Source organism: Notolepis coatsorum (genome assembly GCF_963971535.1).
Source record: "Notolepis coatsorum genome assembly, chromosome: 3".
NCBI classification, from domain to species: domain Eukaryota; kingdom Metazoa; phylum Chordata; class Actinopteri; order Aulopiformes; family Paralepididae; genus Notolepis; species Notolepis coatsorum.
In genome coordinates this window covers 205,208,310-205,225,635 of record NC_140167.1, presented here as the reverse complement: position 1 = coordinate 205,225,635, position 17,326 = coordinate 205,208,310, and the positions used below count along the sequence as shown (strand labels likewise).

Sequence of the window (17,326 nt, the reverse complement as noted above, 5' to 3'; positions counted from 1 at the left end):
GGTATAGAGTAGTGACACCGATGAGTTAAGATATTCCTTTATTGATCCCCTGGATGGGAAGTTCAGACATCATAGCAGCGTGGGGGAGGGGGGGTATATGTATGGGCAGGGTAACAGTAGAAAGACATCAATACAGGCAACACAAATTATAGTACAGTAAAAAAGTAAAAATAGGCAGTGTAAACAATATAATTAACTCTGAATATACGTATATATGAGTTCATAGTGAGTAAATTTGACCGTGTTCTTAAATTCCCGGTTTAGCATCGACGTACCGACTGATTCTTCCTATTGATTCCGCATTTCTCCTCGTCGGGAAAATAAATGTCAATAATATGCGATGTGGTTATGAAAAAATTAACACGATTATTTATTAATTAATAAAAAAATATATTTGATCCACTTTTTCTCCTTATTTTCTATTTTCCTCCATTCCCAATTTCGTGTATCCAATTCTCCCCTCCCCTGTCTTGAACGTTGCTCGACTATGCCCCCCACTGGCCGGTTGTAGGGAGGACAGAAGCCTTGCATCACGTGTTCCCTCCGGCACACGAGGAGGCAGCCTGTCACATCTTTTCACCTGCCAGCGCGGACTCTCAGTGGCGAGGTGTAACGTGTGGGAGGCTCACACTACCCCCGCCATTTCCTGTCTCTGCTGTGCAGGCGTCTCCCAACCGACCTGTAGGGGTCGCTGTCCCCAACGTCCAGATTACCACCCATCGACTTCCACCCTCTAACTCTGCCAAATGAGCCAGTACGACGGCCGGACCGAGCCGGAGGCAATGCTGAGACTGGGATTCGATACCGGAGTCTCTTGCATTGGTGACGAGCGCAATCTCCGCTCCGCTACGCCACCCAGCCGCCTCTTATTAATGAATTAATAAATAAAGTAATGTGGATAGCAGAGTCGATCCCCGTAGTCATAAATCACTCATAAGGGCCTCTCTCTCCCATTTGCAGCCTTTGTGAGTCTTGGTGTGCGTTCATCAGCTCATCCACAGCACACATGCTACTGTGACGTGTGTGTGTGTGTGTGTGTGTGTGTGTGTGTGTGTGTGTGTGTGTGTGTGTGTGTGTGTGTGTGTGTGTGTGTGTGTGTGTGTGGACAGATTTTTGCCCTCAGTTCAACTCTCTGCCAAGTCAATCTGCCTCACACACACCGCCCTGAGTACTGCCCCAGGCCCCACCAGCTACCACAACACACACACACACACACACACACACACACACACACACACACACACACACACACACACACACACACACACACACACACACACACACACACACACACACACACACACACACACACACACACACACTCACACACACACACACACACAGGTCCCCTTCGCTCAGCCAAAGCAGCGTAACATCTGGCTCCAGCACTGGCCCCCATTTGCTGGGTAAGTGTGCCCAGGGATGCCCGTCTGTACACACCGCTCTGGCCGCCATGGCAACCCATGTCAGCCCACATTATTATTCTCCTAATAATGCCCATTCATCATCCGCTGTCAAACCAACACACAGCTTAGTGTGGAGGGGCCTTCGTGACGAAAACACCTTCTGCCCGGTGCCCCGCGCCAGGCCTCCGTGCTGACACACACACACACACACACACACACACACACACACACACACACACACACACACACACACACACACACACACACACACACACACACACACACACACACACACACACACACACACACACGCACGCACGCACACACACATTCTGAGACCACATCATGTAGTTATTTTGACATATGTGACATACAGTACTTGGTTGGCATCCCTTTGACACAGCATATGACACCATTCTCACTACCACAGACAGAGAGGGAGCCTTCCCATTGGCTGAGATGCCTCACTGTGTTAACCCTTTCACTGCGACAATACACAGAAGGTCCGCGGAGCTAATGATGCTAATGATGGAGCATCGCCATCGGTTGTGTGATAGTAAAGGGTTAACCTTCTGTCGTGTGGCAGTGAAAGGGTTAATAAATACCCAGAGAGCTTTTCCTTCCGTCTCATGTATTAGGGTGTGAGGGATTTGGGGTGCTTTTTCAATGTATGTGATGTATAGATTGGGGGAAGATGGTAGCATCTAACGGTGCCAGGTCAGAGAGGGCAGAAATGTGTTTGGCTTAGCAGAGCACCACACTGCCAGCGAGAGAATGTTTGTTGACATTCCTTGTGAGAACATCTGAGATAAGAGCAAGTGTCTCCCAGAGCGAGGGAGAGCGGTTTATTTTAATGAAACAGTAGAAACTGCATTTTAATGTGTGAAAGGTTAGCAGTTGTCATGACAACGCGGCACATGACAACGCGGCACATGACAACCAGAAAGGGGTGGGCTATCGTTGCTACGGCGAGGATCTATGAGTCGAACGGTGTTTCCGGGTGTAAGGCAGACTAAAATCTGGCTGAGATTAAGAGGGAAGAAACCAGGAGAGACTCTCTCTCTCCTCTTATCGCAGAGGGGGGGGGGGGGGGGGAGAATGCCACATCATCAGTAGCTTCGGCTACCACGAGGATGGTCTTGGCTAACGAACAGGCCACTGTTGGACTGAGAGACAGAGGGACAATAGACTGGACTGAAAGATCATTAGATAGACGAACACACCGAAAGATCATTAGAATAGACTCTTCAAGGACAATACAATCTGTTAACATCTGAGCTGAGGTTTCTGTTTATAGTAATAAAACCACGCTTTTCCTTGTAAGGTATTTCACGTTGTCGGAGTGTCGAATTCTTACAGAGGTGGAGAATTATTGTGGTTTATGGATTGCACTAACGGGAAGAGATAAGGATCTTATCTGCCAGTATCGGAGACGTCAGGACCATTAAAATGACACAACGCAGAGGAATTGGATGGAGGGCCAAACAGACGAAGACGTGATACTGGCCAGTTTGATCAGGATCTTACAGTTGGTGCCGTGACCCGGATTATTGCTTGCTTTGAAGTTGCTTGAAAGGAAGAGACTGTGTGCAGTGCCGAGGCGTGAAGGGGTAGCCGTGGACGCGAGCCAAGCCAGCGAGCAAGCAAGGCCAGCGCCATGGACCCAGCGAGCGAGCCCCACAACGGGGAGAGATAAACAGCGCCATGGACCAGAACAACTGATGGTGAAAAGATAAAGTGAGTCTCAACAACTTCACAAGCCAATAAGAAAACGAACAATAGTGTATCCGTAAACGTAATTAGTTTGACACAGAGAATGCCAGCTGTAATAGTGGGTTTGAATAACAGCAGAGCGGCACTGTTTTGAAAATCGAAGGTGTTATCTGAAAGGGAACCAAAACAGTCATAGATGACGAAAGAAAGCAAAATAGGGCAGAAGGAGCCATAATGAGAGAGATGAGGAGGGGGGGGGGGTGCTGAACCAGACTGAAAAATTGTTAATGGCGGGACTGTTTTCATAACAGAAGGAAAGTCGAAAGGAGATTGTACATTGTATTATGTCCGATCAGGCAAGAGTATTAGTCTGAGAAAGCGTCCCCTGATAATGGATAGGACCAAGAGGAAAAACAGCTGTGTTTTTAGGCCTTGGAAGGAAGGGCAGCGGCCGTTTGTTGAGAGAGTAGCCATTTGCACCGAGTAAAGATGGCCGCAAAGGAGCCACGAGGAGTTAACAACAGATAAAGAACCAGGAAGTGACACGTCAACTAAACCACCATAGAGGAGGAGTAGGTCGCCACCTAGTGGCGGAGAGGGGGTAGTGCTGGGGAGTTTTCATTACCCATAGGGGAATATTTAGATATAGGCCTGTACTACCATCTAGTGGCGGAGTGGGGGAGTGATTCAATAGTGAATCTAATGAGCACAGAGAGTGGACTATTATTATAATAATAATATTAGATATAGAGTTTAATTTAATTAAGGAGTTTAATTGCGGAGGGGGGGGGGGTAGTGCTGGGGAGTTTCCATTACCCATAGGGGAATATTTAGAGTTTAAGTTAATTAAGGAGTTTAATTTTTTCAAAATTACCAACTGCTTGTGTGTATACACGGTGGTGTATGTGAGAACTTTGTAAAGGAACTCAAAGTGTGGTATAGAGCGACGGTGACAGCTCCAGGGCGGCGGAGACAGCCCCGTAGGGTATAGAGCGACGGTGACAGCTCCAGGGCGACGGTAGACAGCCCCGTAGGGTATAGAGCGACGGTGACAGCTCCAGGGCGACGGTAGACAGCCCCGTAGGGTATAGAGCGACGTGACAGCTCCAGGGCGACGGTAGACAGCCCCGTAGGGTATAGAGCGACGGTGACAGCTCCAGGGCGACGGTAGACAGCCCCGTAGGGTATAGAGCGACGGTGACAGCTCCAGGGCGACGGTAGACAGACCCGTAGGGTATAGAGCGACGGTGACAGCTCCAGGGCGACGGTAGACAGACCCGTAGGGTATAGAGCGACGGTGACAGCTCCAGGGCGACGGTAGACAGCCCCGTAGGGTATAGAGTGACGGGACAGCTCCAGGGCGACGGTAGACAGCCCCGTAGGGTATAGAGCAACATGACAGCTCCAGGGCGACGGTAGACAGCCCCGTAGGGTATAGAGCGACGTGACAGCTCCAGGGCGACGGTAGACAGCCCCGTAGGGTATAGAGAGACGGGACAGCTCCAGGGCGACGGTAGACAGCCCCGTAGGGTATAGAGCGACGTGACAGCTCCAGGGCGACGGTAGACAGCCCCGTAGGGTATAGAGCGACGTGACAGCTCCAGGGCGACGGTAGACAGCCCCGTAGGGTATAGAGAGACGGGACAGCTCCAGGGCGACGGTAGACAGCCCCGTAGGGTATAGAGCGACGTGACAGCTCCAGGGCGACGGTAGACAGCCCCGTAGGGTATAGAGCGACGTGACAGCTCCAGGGCGACGGTAGACAGCCCCGTAGGGTATAGAGCGACGGGACAGCTCTGTTGTATGTTAGATGATAGTACGAGTACGTATGTGAGTTAGGGGCAGGGAACCAACCTGCTCTGTTGTATGTTAGAGCGATGCTCGGTTGTATGTTATTATCATAATAATAATATCGATATACAGGTTTAATTAAATAGTTTAATTATTGAATGGGTTAAATAAGAATTGCACAGAGAGATGAGATGCGGTTTAATTAAATAAGTTTAATTATGAAATAAGAGGGAGTTCGATCTCCAGTGGGGCCTTCTCACACCTAATAAATAGGCAGAGTCTTGAGGGGACACGTCACCAGAAAGAACTGGCGCGCGCTGGGGGTCACCCGTGGGACAAACGTAGAGCGCCGAGTGGGTATCGTTTAGCTGCTGGTGTCACGCCGGAAGACAACAAAACAGGGAACAGCCCTGTAGGATTAGATATGGGTGTTGAGAAGGTGGGGGACTAATAGAGAACAAATAGCGCCATGGGCTGTAGGATACTCACACCGTCCAACAGTCTGAAAGGGCGTGGCCATGGCAGGGGCTTGCAGAGGAAAAAATATATAGAGAACGAGCTGCAGGCCCAAAGCCACGGTAGACTAATAGAAAACACAGGGTCGAGTGTACAGAAAAACTGCCGGCGTGGTGTTTCTGCTTTCAGAGTCTGGAGAGGGCCGACGGCGGTGGAGATGAGCCTCAACCAAGATGACCGACAGGGCGGAGATGACCGACGGGGCGGAGACGGCCAACGAGGCGGAGTCCAGCGGTCGCAGGCGGTGTTGCCCAGGGGAGAACGAGGCGGACATCGGAGGGGGCTTCCCTGCGGAGACGCTGTTTAGAGAGCGTTTTGAAACAACAGAGCATGGGCGGTGAATCATGGACAAACAGGGACTTCCTTTCAGAGTCAATCAGGAGATCGAGAGACGAGACAACAGCGAGAAGTCCGGTGTTCATTGATTAGGAGTAACGATATAAATGGAGGATTCATATAGAAGATATATGTATAAAGGATATATATATATATAGAAGGTTGAAAGGAGGGAAAACAGTAAAACAACAGGATAGAATTATTGGGAGCAGACAGAGGAGCTCCAATTGTGATGAGTCGTTGGATGTTGTTGGTTTTGGTGGTCGGTTTCGGTTCCCTTTGTGCACGAAGGGGGGCGCAAACAGACATCAGGCAGCAAGATCACTGGGTTGACCGTGGGCCGTCTTCGTTTCTTGTGCACAAGAGATGGGGTTGGTTTGCTTCAACTACAGGCTATTTTTGGCATAATTAATTAAAAAACCAAATAATGATTTATGATTCTGAAGGTTGATTAAGAATCAAAGGGGGGAATGAGGGATTTGGGGTGCTTTTTCAATGTATGTGATGTATAGATTGGGGGAAGATGGTAGCATCTAACAGTGCCAGGTCAGAGAGGGCAGAAATGTGTTTGGCTTAGCAGAGCACCACACTGCCAGCGAGAGAATGTTTGTTGACATTCCTTGTGAGAACATCTGAGATAAGAGCAAGTGTCTCCCAGAGCGAGGGAGAGCGGTTTATTTTTTTTATTTTTTTTTTATTGGTCTTTTTCCCCCTCCATTTTTCCTCCGATTTTCTCCCATCCCAATGTTAGTCATATGCCAATTCCCAGTCCCTTCCTGGTCGCTGCGCACTTACCCCCCACAGTCAGATCATCTGGGAGAGTGGAGGCTACCACGTGCTTCCTCCGACACTTCCAGCCAATCACCGCTTCTTTTCACCTGGCAGCGCGGATTCTCATCGAGAGGGCGTAGCGTGTGGGAGGACCACACTATCCCCCTCGAGTCCTATCCGCGCTTAGCAGGCGCCCCGACCGAACTGTAGGAGTCGCTGTTTACAACGACCCGGACCCACCCCGCCAGCTTCTCCCACCCTCTAATACAGCCAATTGTATTAGTGCAGACGGCCAGCCAAGCTGGTGACAACCCCGGAGCTGTGAGCTGGATTCGAACAGGCGAATCCAGCTCACAGCTCCGGGGCTGGTGACGAACGCAATCTCCGCTCGGCCACCTAACCGCCCCGAGAGAGCGGTTTATTTTAATGAAACAGTAGAAACTGCATTTTAATGTGTGAACGTTTAGCAGTTGTCATGACAACGCGGCACATGACAACGCGGCACATGACAACCAGAAAGGGGTGGGCTATCGTTGCTACGGCGAGGATCTATGAGTCGAACGGTGTTTCCGGGTGTAAGGCAGACTAAAATCTGGCTGAGACTAAGAGGGAAGAAACCAGGAGAGACTCTCTCTCTCCTCTTATCGCAGAGGGGGAGGGGGGGGGGGAGAATGCCACATCATCAGTAGCTTCGGCTACCACGAGGATGGTCTTGGCTAACGAACAGGCCTGACCACTGTTGGACTGAGAGACTGAGGGACAATAGACTGGACTGAAAGATCATTAGATAGACGAACACACCGAAAGATCATTAGAATAGATTCTTCAAGGACAATACAATCTGTTAACATCTGAGCTGAGGTTTCTGTTTATAGCAATAAAACCACGCTTTTCCTTGTAAGGTATTTCACGTTGTCGGAGTGTCGAATTCTTACGGAGGTGGAGAATTATTGTGGTTTATGGATTGCACTAACGGGGAGAGATAAGGATCTTATCTGCCAGTATCGGAGACGTCAGGACCATTAAAATGACACAACGCAGAGGAATTGGATGGAGAGCCAAAACAGATGAAGACGTGATACTGGCCAGTTTGATCAGGATCTTACAGGTGGTACAGTATACTGCAGGGTCAAGTCACAGCCAGTGGCCACTGGATACTAATTCACACTAAATGTAGTCCTTTGGTCTCCCATCCCACAGTTTGTTAACTGTTTATTTCATATCTTGACATCATTGTAAATAAGGGAATGCCCTCCCCGACCATCTGATAGCACCACAGTTGATGTTTTTAAAAGGGCCTAAAAACAAGGCATTTGCCTGAAGTATTCTTTTATTATAATTTCTTTTTAGATTTTGATCTGTATCTTTCTTCCATTTCATTGGTTGTTTTATTCATTTTAATTGTTTTTATTAATGACATTTTTTATCTTTATCTCCTGTAGCACTTTGAGATTGTCACAAATATAAAGTGTGTTACAAATTGAATTTTTTATTATTATTATTATTATTATTATTATTATTATTATTATTATTATTATTATTATTATTATTATTATTATTATTATTATTATTATTATTATTATTATTATTATTATTATTATTATTATTATTATTAAGGGCTTCTCTCAATGATTCTTTGAGCTAAAATAAAGTCATAATAATAATAATAATAATAATAATAATAATAATAATAATAATAATAATAATAATAATAATAATAATAATAATAATAATAATAATAATAATAATAATAATAATAATAAAGTCTCTTCTTAATTTTCAGAAGAAAGATAATCAGAGATCCTGCCTTCTGCATCCTCTCCCCAAACATAATAAAAGATATACAGCGAAGATGAAGCCATGATGGAGACACGTCACACAAACAAACCTGAGGTCTCTTCATGCCCTTTTGGATGGATTACTGTCCATGGGAGTCCCAAGGTAAACACAACACTATACTAAAAACTAAAATAACAGTCTGGAAAGGTGATTCATGTATTTTATTATTATTATTTTATTCTAAGGCTTATTTTATTCTTTATTCTTAGGCTTATTTTCTTTTTAATTCTTATTCGTGACTTTTGCTTTGCCTACCTAAATGTTTACTGTGAGCGATTTGTAGTGCCAAATTTCCCTCGGGATGATTAAAGGATTTCTATTCTATTTCTATTCTATTTCTATTTCTATTATATTCTATTCTATTAGCAGGCAACTATGGAAGCTGACAGGCTAAACATGATGAGAGTTACCTGTGCTTTCCTCACCTCCCAGATCCGCACACAGTGCTCTACGTGTCTTAAAACGCAAAGCATACTGTGTGATTGCGTGTTTGTGAATTACATTCCGTGCTACATTCAAACCGCTGAGCTCTTGTGTGTGTGGCTGACTGGTTGTCTGTCTGGCTGGCTGGCTGGCTGAGTGTCTGACTGGCTGGCTGACTGACTGGCTGGCTGGCTGGCTGGCTGGTTGTCTGGCTGGCTGGCTGGCTGGTTGTCTGTCTGGCTGGCTGGCTGGCTGTCTGGTTGTCTGGCTGACTGACTGGCTGGCTGGCTGGTTGTCTGGCTGACTGACTGGCTGGCTGGCTGGTTGTCTGGCTGGCTGGCTGGCTGGCTGGTTGTCTGTCTGGCTGGCTGGCTGGCTGGCTGGTTGTCTGTCTGGCTGGCTGGCTGGCTGGCTGGCTGGCTGGCTGGTTGTCTGGCTGACTGACTGGCTGGCTGGTTGGTTGTCTGGCTGGCTGGCTGGCTGGCTGGTTGGCTGGCTGGCTGGCTGGCTGGCTGGTTGTCTGTCTGGCTGGCTGGCTGGCTGGCTGGCTGGCTGGTTGTCTGGCTGACTAACTGGCCAACTGGCCTGGCTTGGCTGCAGAAAAATTGCTGGCTCCAAGCTAAACCCTGAGGTCTGAGCCAGCCAGCCAGCCAGCCAGCCAGCCAGCCAGCCAGCCAGCCAGCCAGCCAGCCAGCCAGCCAGCCAGCCAGCGCGGGTGACAAACCCTGGGTCTCTCAGACACACCAGGGAACTGAGAAGGAGAACAGGTCAGCCATACATGCTCTCTCCCCTCCCCCCCTCCCCCTCTCTCTCTCTCTCTCTCTCTCTCTCTCTCTCTCTCTCTCTCTCTCTCTCTCTCTCTCTCTCTCTCTCTCTCTCTCTCTCTCTCTCTCTCTCTCTCTCTCTCTCTCTCTCCCTGACCTCCAACCCAAAGCATGTCGCCTGCCAAATTGGCAGGAAAAGCAGATAAACGTACTGAAAAAAAAAGCTTCTCATCTCTTGACACTTGTGTTTTTTCCTCTCTTCTCACTGCCCAGTTCTCACTGTGGCTAAATGTTGTGTGTGATATACTTTTTCAAGCAAGATGCTGGTGATAATAACATCCCTGTCAGAGGTATGGACAGTATGGACAGGTAACCCATCATTTACTGCACCCGAGTACGCACAGTTTCACACTGTGTGGCCAAATATCATCAACCGAATCAAAGTATTTCAAGTCTCTATGACTTCTGTTTTGTATATTAATTAAGATATACTTCTGTGTGAGCTTGTAGCATCTATCTATCTACACGGTGGGTTGTGGTGTCATTAGGGGCCATGTGGTAGAGTATGTAGCATCTATCTATCTACACCAGGGGTGCCCAACCGTTTTTGAACCAAGATCTACTTTTTAATTTACCACCTAGCCGAGAGCTACCAGCCAAAATTGTATATTGTAAGCCGTCATTTGAGGCTTTATAAAAGCAGCATAATGAACACAAATCTGTCAGTGCCGAGTCCGACCTCATCTTAAATAACAAACAGCATTGCTTGTTGTAGTTAACAAGGAGAGGTAGAGTTGATTTTGCAAAAAAAAATGATTTAATTTTTTTATAATCTAATTTTATTAATCAAGATCTACTTGAAATCAGCCCGCGATCTACATGTCGATCGCGATCGACTGGTTGGGCACCACTGATCTACACGGTGGGTTGTGGTGGCCATTAGGGGCCATGTGGTAGAGTATGTAGCATCTATCTATCTACAGGGTGGGTTGTGGTGTCATTAGGGGCCATGTGGTAGTAGGGTATGTAGCATCTATCTATCTACATGGTGGGTTGTGGTGTCATTAGGGGTCATGTGGTAGGGTATGTAGCATCTATCTATCTACATGGTGGGTTGTGGTGCCATTAGGGGCCATGTGGTAGGGTATGTAGCATCTATCTATCTACATGTTGAGTTGTGGTGTCATTAGGGGCCATGTGGTAGGGTATGTAGCATCTACATTTACATTTACATTTAGTCATTTAGCTGACGCTTTTATCCAAAGCGACTTACAAGTTCTGTGCGACAAGACAGCAAGAAGGGTATAACTCTATCAGCTGAGTAACAATGTTCATCAAAGTGTTTCGTGTTACAGTGTAGGTTAGTTTATTAGGACAAGTGCATGACATTAAGGTTAGTCGGGGTTAGTTTTTTTTTTTTTTTTTTTTTTTATCATTTCAGATAATGGTTGAAGAAGTGAGTCTTTAGTCGACGGCGAAAGATTGGACGGGATTCGGCTGTCCTAACTGGGGTGGGTAGTTCATTCCACCATTGTGGGGCAAGGACTGAGAAACGGCGGCTTCTCTTTGATGACCCTCCCGGAGCTTGGATAGGAGTAGGTCTGAGGCGGCCAGAAGATGCAGAGCGTAGGGGTCTTGAGGGTGTGTAGTTAGAGACCATTGACCGGAGGTAGGCGGGAGCGGTTCCCTTTGCCGCACGGTATGCTAGGTCGAGGGCCTTGAAGCGGATACGTGCAGTAATGGGGAGCCAGTGCAGGTCCCTAAGAAGTGGGGTGACATGGGCCGACTTCGGTAGGTTTGAGATCAGGCGGGCCGCTGCATTTTGAATGAGTTGAAGAGGCTTGGTGGCAGTGGCCGGGAGGCCAGCTAGCAGTGCGTTGCAGTAGTCGAGGCGGGAGATGACTGTTGATTGGACGAGGAGTTGGGTGGCTTCTTTTGTCAGGAAGGGGCGTATCCTTCTGACGTTGCTCAGGAGGAATCTGCAGGTTCTGGTTGTCGCTGCGATGTGAGCAGAGAAGTTCAACTGGTCGTCGAGGACAACACCAAGGTTCTTGGCGGTCGGCGACGCGGTCACAGCTGCATTCTCGACTGTGATGGAGAGGTCGGTCAGGGGGGAGGATTTGGCCAGCAGGTGGAGCAATTCTGTTTTGCTTAGGTTCAGTTTGAGGTGGTTGGTCGTCATCCAGGCGGAGATGTCGGACAGACAGGCCGAGATCCGCTCAGAGACGTGGATATCTGAGGGAGGGAAGGAGAGGAAGAGTTGAGTATCATCGGCATAACAATGATATGAGAAGCCATGAGACGTGATAATGTTACCCAGTGATTTAGTGTAGAGGGAGAAGAGAAGGGGTCCTAGGACCGAGCCCTGGGGGACACCCGTCCGGAGGGGGCGGGTGGCCGACAGAGTCCCTCTCCATGACACTTGGTAGGAGCGGTCATTGAGGTATGATGTCAGCCATGTCAGCGCAGATCCAGCCACTCCCATTCCTGCGAGGGCCGCGAGGAGGATCTGATGGTTGACTGTGTCGAAGGCTGCAGATAGATCTAGGAGAATCAGGACAGAGGAGAGGCCTTTCGCTTTTGCTAAGTGAAGTGCCTCTGTGACCGCAATGAGGGCCGTTTCTGTGGAGTGGCCAGTCCGGAAGCCAGACTGATTGGGGTCTAGGAGGTCATTCTGTAAGAGATAAGCAGTAAGTTGGTTGGATACAGCACGTTCAAGTGTTTTAGAAAGGAAGGAGAGAAGAGAGACAGGGCGATAGTTGGCTATGACGGTGGGGTTCAGGGTTGGTTTTTTTACGAGGGGCGTGACTCTGGCTTGTTTTAGGGAGGTGGGGACCACCCCCGAGTTGAGTGAGGAGTTGATGGTTGCAGTTAGGAATGGGAGGATGTCCGGTGCTATGGTCTGGAGGAGTGGGGAGGGTAGCTGGTCCAGCTGGCATGTAGTTGGACGGTTCGACATTACCAGTGTCAGGGTCTCGGCTTCTGTAATGGGAGAGAAAGATGACAGAGTGAAGGATGAGGTTCTCGATTCAGCATTTGGAATGGGTGGGGGTTGGGAGAAGGAGCTGCGGATGTTCTCCACTTTTTCCTCAAAGAAGATCGCAAAGTCTTCGGCAGAAAAAGATGAGGGAGGGTTGTGGTGTCATTAGGGGTCATGTGGTGGGTATGTAGCATATATATATCTACATGGTGGGTTGTGGTGTCATTAGGGGTCATGTGGTGGGTATGTAGCATATATATATCTACACGGTGGGTTGTGGTGTCATTAGGGCCCATGTGGTAGGGTATGTAGCATCTATCTATCTACACGGTGGGTTGTGGTGTCATTAGGGGTCATGTGGTAGGGTATAGCATCTATATATCTACACGGTGGGTTGTGGTGTCATTAGGGGCCATGTGGTAGGTATGTAGCATCTATCTATCTACATGTTGGGTTGTGGTGTCATTAGGGGCCATGTGGTAATAGGACATGTAGCATCTATCTATCTACACCAGACCTGGGCAATTTACGGCCTACGGCCAATCAGAATGGTGTACCAAACCTATTTTTTTTTATCCACTTTTTCTCCTCCTATTTTTCTGTCTTTTCCTCCCATCCCAATTCAGTCGTTATGCCAATCCCCCCTCCCCTTCCTGGTCGTTGCGCGCATGTGCCCCCCACTGGCTGGTCTAGGGAGCCCTGAAGTCTATCACATGCTTCCTCCGATACATAGGAGACAGCCAGCAGCCTCTTTTCACCTGACAGCGAGGACTCTCATTGGTGAAGTGTAACGCGTGGGAGGATCACACTACCTCAACAGATCCCATCCCCGCTGAACAGGCGCCCCGACCGACCTGTAGGAGTCGCTGTTTACAACGACCAGAATACCACCCCACCGGCTTCCCACCCGCTAACACCGGCAATTGTGTCAGTATGACGACCGGCCAAGCCGGAGGCACCGCCGACAGCCGGATTCGATACCAGTGTCTCTGCGGTGGTAGACAGACGCTTAGTCCGCTGTGCTACCCGGCCGCCCAGTACCAAACTTCTTTGAGCAGGAGCACGCCGTGAGTCTGCACTCCGGAATGCGTTCCATTCGACACCTGGCTACTTTGCATAACAATAGCTCATGTCGTCAGGTGTGTTCAAATACGACGCCAGGTGTGTTCAAATACGTCCACCACTGCACCACTGCCTGCAGCTAACCATCCAAATGTCAGCTCATGCCAAGAAAAGAAAAATGTATATCGAATGCCGTGTTTTCAACAAGATATGGACTGCTAAATATTTATTTACAGAAGTCAAAGGTAAAGCGGTGTGCTTAGTTTGTGGTACACAGGTCGCCCTATTCAAAGATTACAATTTGAATCGCCACTGCGTGACCAAACATGAAGAGAAATACATACCTTTTTTTCTCCTGGCATATTAGTGCTGCAGTGTTTGTTGGACTCTGCAGCACTAATATGCCAGGAGAAAAAAAGGCGCATTTGAGAACGCACTGTAACGAGGAGGGTTGAGGACATCGCACAAAATCTGGAGCTTCAGCTGAAGAACAGAGCGGTCAACTTTGACTATTTTCCCTGGCTTTGGATGAGAGCTGCAATGTACGTGACACTGCCCAGCTGCTCAGCTTCTTACGTGGGATAACTGCAGACTTTAAAATCACGGAGGAGCTGGCAGCCATGCAGTCAATGAAAGGGACAACAACCGGGAGTGATTTGTTCACGGAGGTAAATGCATGTTTGGACATGTTGGGACTTAAATGGGACAAGCTGGCTGGTGTGACAACGGATGGTTGTCCAAACCTGACGGGGCAAAATGTTGGACATTTGAAGAGAATGCAGGATAAAGTGACAGAAATTAACCCTGGGCAGAAATGGACATGTTTGCATTGTATTATACATCAGGAGGTGTTGTGTAAGTCAGTGTTAAACATTAATCATGTTGTTGATGTTGTAACTGAAGTGGTTAACTTCATCCGGGCGAGAGCATTGAATCACAGACAGTTTGTTGCACTTTTGGAGGAAACCGACACTGAACACCGTGACCTAAGCCAGGGGTTCCCAAAATTTTCAGGCGCGACCCCCAAATAACGGTGTCAGAGAGCCACGACCCGCACTATTATGTCGGCCACCGGCCCCCTGCGGACGGGAGTCCCCCAGGGCTCGGTCCTAGAACCCCTTCTCTTCTCCCTCTACACTAAATCACTGGGTAACATTATCACGTCTCATGGCTTCTCATATCATTGTTATGCCGATGATACTCAACTCTTCCTCTCCTTCCCTCCCTCAGATATCCACGTCTCTGAGCAGATCTCGGCCTGTCTGTCTGACATCTCCGCCTGGATGACGACCAACCACCTCAAACTGAACCTAAGAAAAACAGAATTGCTCCACCTGCCGGCCAAATCCTCCCCCCTGACCGACCTCTCCATCACAGTCGAGAATGCAGCTGTGACCGCGTCCCGACCGCCAAAAACCTTGGTGTTGTCCTCGATGACCAGTTGAACTTCTCTGCTCACGCAGCGACAACCTGCAGATTCCTCCTGAGCAACGTCAGAAGGATCCGCCCCTTCCTGACAAAAGAAGCCACGCAACTCCTCGTCCAATCAACAGTCATCTCCCGCCTCCACTACTGCAACGCAATACTTGCTGGCCTCCCGGCCATTGCCACCAAGCCTCTTCAACTCATTCAGAACGCAGCGGCCCGCCTGATCTCAAACCTACCGAAGTTGGCCCATGTCACCCCACTTCTCAGGGACCTGCACTGGCTCCCCATTGCTGCACGTATCCACTTCAAGGCCCCCGACCTGGCATACCGTGCGGCAAAGGGAACCGCTCCCGCCTACCTCCGGTCAATGGTCTCTAACTACACACCCTCAAGACCCCTACGCTCTGCATCTTCTGGCCGCCTCAGACCTACTCCTATCCAAGCTCCGGGAGGGTCATCAAAGAGAAGTCGCCTATTCTCAGTCCTTGCCCCACAATGGTGGAATGAACTACCCACCACAGTTAGGACAGCCGAATCCCGTCCAATCTTTTGCCGTCGACTAAAGACGCACTTCTTCAACCATTATCTGAAATAATGAAATTTTTAAAAAATTAAAATCTAACCCTAACTAACCTTACTGTCATGCACATGTCCTAATAAACTATAACCTACACTGTAACACGCAACACTTTGATGAACATTGTTACTCAGCTGATAGAATTGTACCCTTCCTGATGACCTGTCGTACAGAACTTGTAAGTCGCTTTGGATAAAAGCGTCAGCTAAATGACTAAATGTAAATGTAAATGTATTATAGGAGGTAAAAAAAAAATTATAATATATATATATATATATTTTTTTTTATAAATGGAAATGTATGGTTGAAACATGCAAACGTTCAAACGCACACACACTAATAAGCATTGGAGGCTTTTAACCAGGGCCGGACTGGGGAAATCATTCAGGCCAGGAAATATAGTGCAAAATATAGCCCCAGTCTGGCCACTTTTTAAGCAGGGGGTCTGGGGGTCCCCCACCAGGAATTTTTTTGTTACAAAGACTTAATTTCCTGCATTCTGGTGCAGGATTTTTTTTTTTTTTTACCCTTTAAATGCCAGTGTTTGTGATGGCATCACAAATGATTGCTAAAAAAACAGGCTAGCATATATGTATGATTAGCAACAACACTGATTTAGATGGATTTTACGTTTTTTTGTAATGTCAGATTGAAAAAAATAAATCTTTTATTCAACTTCAGCCCTGATCATAACACCACATATTCATTTTATAATTCTAACCCTTTAAATGCCAGTGTGTGTGATGGCATATATTTGCAATATATCAAATGCAAAGTAGATTTTTCTGGGGGGGATTATTACAGGCTAGCATGTGTCAATGATTAGCAACAACAGTTTTTTGTAAGGGTCCCGCCTCCACCAATCACATGCGGCTCCCTTTGTGTGTGTGTGAGAGCAAGAGAGAGAGAGAGAGAGAGAGAGAGAGAGAGAGATTTTTATTTTATTTAACCTTTATTTTACCAGGTAGTCACTTGAGATCAAACTTGTGTGAGTTACAGTGATCTCCTGGTTGTTCCCCACCTAGGTTATCTAACTATTGCGCTGCTGCAACTAGAAACACTGGCCTGGCCTGCTTCTGAGTTCAGTGGCCTGACTGCATAACAATTATTATTATTATATATTTTTTTTGAATTATTATTTGATTTTTTAGGATATATATATATTTTTTAGGATTTTTTTACTCATCTGGCGACCCCCCCATAAGTGCATTGAGCACTTATCCTTATGTAACGGAGATCCGTGAGTATATCCACAGTCACAATGGACTTCAAGTGTTGTGAAGTGACTGTGGCACGTAGCAGTACTGCAAGTAAACTCATCCACCCTTAAAAGGCATACAGACACACTACCAAGAGGTGATGTCGCCCGCGGTGCGGCCGACCTGGATGCCTATAGCTTATTCCCAGCGGAAGAGTGCTGCCGAGTGCTTCCGCGTTTTCCCTGATTGGCTGCGACACGCCCCGCGGCAGCGCGGCAGCCGCAGAGCGGAGCGGCAGAGCTTGCGGCATTATGTAGCCGTAATCCCAGATGTTTTTCATTCGATGCTTAGCTCAACTGGCAGCGCTGCGGTCCTGCGGTCTGTTGGTGACAAGTTCGAATCCCTTCAATTTTTTTTTTCTTTTTTTTTAACGTGCATTTTCGCCGGTTAAGTTTAGGCATGTTAACTTTAAGCATTGTTTCGGAGTTGGTTATGGTTAAGGTTAGGCATTGTTTCGGAGT

At 47.8% G+C, this 17,326-nt stretch overlaps 1 protein-coding gene across 1 annotated transcript in view; it reads right to left on the bottom strand.

Moving 5' to 3' along the window:
• The window catches only part of LOC311226146 (FRAS1-related extracellular matrix protein 1-like), a gene marked incomplete at its 3' end in the record, with an annotated part of 90,177 nt that overhangs the window by 55,931 nt on the left and 16,920 nt on the right, over positions 1–17,326 (bottom strand). The window lies entirely within an intron of this gene.